Consider the following 4107-nt stretch of genomic DNA (forward strand, 5'->3'; position numbering starts at 1 on the left):
AGACAGGCCTCCCAGAACTCTCAGGCTGCTGCTTGAAAACTGGGGTGCAAGGCATTGCCCCTGCTGAGACGAGAACTCCACGCAGGAGTCGCCATGTGCCACTGCCACAGAGCACCACATGCACGCCCAGCTCAGTGGAGAGTCTTACAGAGCATGAGGGACTCGCCCAAATATCACACGGCTCACCCACCGTGAAGATGGGACCCTGCCATGGATCTGCTGACTTCCTGTCTACCAGCACTATGCACTCCAAAGGCGCTCTGCAGGGTCAGGGCTAGGAAAGGCCACTGTCCGTGATGACGGCCATTCCTCACCAGGCCCAGCCAGAGCAACTGCCGGGCTGGAAGAGGAGCATTTCCACAAACGGAGGCTCGGACAGTGCATCTCTCCACTGAGAACTGACGGGCAGGTGCACAGCAGCGCCGGTTCTCTCTTGGGTCCTCGTCCATCTTTGTGCGTGGCTGTTGCCCACGATGCCGTTTCCATCCATGAACTCCCTGGCCCGTTTTCCTGTGCTCCTCATTCCTCTTCTCCCTGCTGACAGTGGGTGTGTCAAAGGTCATGTTCTACCCTTCAAAAAGGGCAAAACTTTCTACTCCCCAGAGTGACTCTACATTTTAACCTTTGCACTCAGCCAATTCTCAACAACACTGTCTCCAAGCCCTGCAGCCAGTGTGGCCATCCAAACACAGATGGAAGATCTTCAAACCCTGCCAGGTCTAATACATGCCAGCTTCTCCATCACCTAACAAATGCCGTCTATGGTCAGCATCTGCACGCCTGGGCTTACCTCCCCCGAACACCGTATCTTCCCACTGCCTGTTTAATCTGAGCGTTTTCTTGTCCACGAATAATGCCACCTCTCCAGTTTTTACAGCCTCATTAGCATATAACTAAACTGCAATAAACAGCAGGCAATTGAAGTATTGAGTTTAATCAGCCTAACATATGTACACACCCAGGAAACCAGCATCGCAACTTAAATAGCAAACATTTTCCTCTCCCCTCAGATCTCTTTCCTGCCCCTGCAGGCTCCTGTGGGGTGGGAACACCTGCTTCTGAGCCCCTTCGCCAGGCTGCCCACAGGCCCTGGTCCTCCCCCTGTGACCCTGTCCTAGGGCTGCCAAGTGTTCTCATGACGGGCAGAGGGCAAGGGACAGCATGAGCCTGGGGTGTCCCCAAAGCAAAAGCCACAGTCTTTTTAACCTAATTGCAGACTGGATGCCCCACACACTGTGCTCTGCTGTTGGTGAGAAGCGCATCATCAGCACAGACCATGCTCAAGCAAGGGGTGGGTCACGCCCCTCACTCTTTGGCTCAAGCTCTCATCTCTGCTACCCTCACTCCTGCTCATCCTCAGCCTTGCGGATGCAAGCTCAGATCATCGGCTTTTCCAAGTCCTCAGGTGGACGACTTGGAAGCTCCAGCCAGCTTAGAGTTTTTCCCTTCCTTATTAGGGCCGTTTCCTCTCTCCCTTCCATCAAACGCATCCTTCCATTGGCCACCCACAATGCTATCTCAGTGCCAGCACGCTGCAGGCACTCGCCGGACATGCAGAGCTGGCTTGGGTTCTGGAGACACCCTGATCCCTGGGGTCTCTTCCAAGTGTGGTAGGAGGCTTGGAAACCACCACCCAATTCATCTTACCGAGCCTCCTAATTTCCAGGCTTCTAAGCTGCCCTATTCAATCATACGTTGCATTAGATCTTTATTGTTATGAATTCTTATTCATTCATTGCTTGTCTTTATTGGCGCCATCTGCCTTATATTTTTAAAGTTCTTGGAAACCAAAATACCCTCCTGGTGTTGATTTAACCATGTACAGTGTCCACAGGGCACAGTTACAATTATATGCAAATAAATTCTCCTGACGATAATTATTCTTTGAACCCAGTAATGATTTATGGACCACCTGGTTTGGGATTACCTCTCAAGCTTCTTTACTACTTTAAAATGACCCCAAAGGCCTAAGCTGTGGTAAACCCTAGCTGAGGACAAAAATTACAGAGCCACTGCACTCCTTCACAGGAACTGTGGGGCACTTGGTGCACGGCCCCGCACCTGTGCCCGGAGGAACCTGGATGTGCACGCACGCACACGACCCCCGCACCTGTGCCCAGAGACCAGGAAGGAAGGGCGTCCAGCGATGCAGGCTACGCGGGTCATCATGCTAGACCTCACCTTTCGTCCTGGCTAAGATCAGGGAAGACGCTGTGATGTTCCCTTTAGAAAACTTAGCTGAGGGCTGCACAGTGAGAATAGCAGGACTCACAGTTCTTCCTGAAAATGAAGGAATGACAGAGCTAATCGCTGCAATTCCTAAGAAGTGAGGAATTAATTATGAAACACGCATCTTCGCCTGCTATTATTTCAAGAACAGAATTAAAGTAGGCTTCCTCTCCTGCACACTGGTGGGATTCTTCGTTCTGTCTCCCTGGCACCAGGGCGTGATGCTGGACAAAGTTGAGGGGTTGCAGCTGCTGAGGCTGCTCTGGGAGCTCCTGAGGTCCTGTGCCAGGCTCTCCTGAGTGCCCCTGTGCATGGCAGACAGAGGGAACTTCCTGCCCCAACAGAGGGGTGCCAGGCTGGACCATGGCCCCATCTCCTAAGCCCGCGCCAGCAGGCCACCCCCACCTGTCTTTGCCTGTGGTCTGGGGCAAGCTGGCCATGTTTCTTTCCCTCCCTTGTCACCAGTCATCAAGGGCCATGGGACAGAATTGGTGGTTTGGCTGTGGTTGGTGAGCTGGGTCCGTGTGTCTGGGCTCCCTCGCTGTGTCTGTCTTCCGCGAGAGCACAATGCATCTCCTTGGCCTCACACACCCAAACTTGGCCCCCAGGACAGCTGAGTTGCAGCAGAAAAGGCCACGTTGAAATGAGACCCTGGAGAGGAAGATTACGGAGGCCGGGTGGGCTGTGAAGCTGAAGTTTCCTGCGCCCCAGTGGATTGCTTCCATTGCCTGGAGCTTGGCGGCCCAGCCCAGACCAGCGGAGAGTGCAGCCCAGACCTGAGGAGGGACCGAAGTGTGGTGCCTCAGGCAGCTGCAGCAGTCTGGAGGTGCCTGGGGGCTCACTCTGGGCAGCACAGCCCCTTCCCCGCCGCCCTGGGGGCTGGCCCTCTGCATACCAGGTCACAGGCCCCAGCCCCACTGAGGCTGAGGACCAGGCACGCCCCAAGCTCTTCCCCCTTGGATTTAGTAATTTGTTTTCAGGGCAAACTGGAAACAGGACATGAGCCAGGTGAAGCCGTGCTCCTCTCGCCTGGCTTTCCCCCACTGTGGAACTCACTTGCTCTTACATAGAAAAATGGTTTCCTGGTGAAAAGTTGAAAGCACAAGGGATCTGGGCGTGGGCGTGGATTTTGCCGCTTTCTCCTGAAGGAAGCCACCGACATCTTGGCCTCTTTGAAACCTGTAAATAAAACTTTTATCCTGGGGCAGGGGCCCTCCGGAAGAGTCTTATTTCCCTCCAGCCCTTTCAGGGCTTTGGAATTGCCCCCAGCCCTGTCTTGCTGTGATCAGGGTTCTTTCTCATCCTTTCTTTCTCCTAGGGCAGCTTCCCCTCTGTTTCTGGGAGTTAATGTGAGAGGAGCCTACATGGAAAGAGAGGCTGGTTCCTGTGGGTCCAGGTGGCCACCTGGAGAAGCCTCTGAGGGCAGGTGGCGGAGAGGGGGTGGGGGGTGGTCTTGGGCAGGACAGGTGTCTGAGCCTGAGCCCATGATCTCTTTCACAGCAACCCAGTTTTAGGTGGGCTCCACCGCCCCGGGTGCTATAGTGGGTCCTGAAGGCGAGACTAGGCCTCTTGTCCCGTGCCCTGGGCCAGGGTGGGTGCCCGGGGGCTTGGGGGGGGTGGCACTGTGCCACCTGCCTCCTCCAGCTTTGTTGGCCTCGGTGCCTGGGTGCTCAGGCGGGGTCCAGTGCCACCTGCCTCTTCTGGCTTTGCTGGCCTCGGTGCCTAGGGACCCGCAGACGCCGTCCCGAAGAGCGCGAAGAGACCCAGGCTTGTGCTCGGTGTCAGGGACCCCGGACTGAGGCTCCGGGCGCACCTTTGTGCTGCGGGCCGAGACCGCGGCCGGGAGGGACCCCCTAGTGCAGCCCCCCAGCAGCCCGG

General features: G+C 55.8%; 1 pseudogene; it reads right to left on the reverse strand.

Moving 5' to 3' along the window:
- Nucleotides 1-2303: 2303 nt before the first annotated feature.
- LOC112622652 lies at nt 2304-3391 on the reverse strand (annotated as a pseudogene).
- Between the last annotated feature and the right edge of the window lie 716 nt (nt 3392-4107).

Source organism: Theropithecus gelada, chromosome 4, assembly GCF_003255815.1.
Source record: "Theropithecus gelada isolate Dixy chromosome 4, Tgel_1.0, whole genome shotgun sequence".
Lineage (NCBI taxonomy): Eukaryota > Metazoa > Chordata > Mammalia > Primates > Cercopithecidae > Theropithecus > Theropithecus gelada.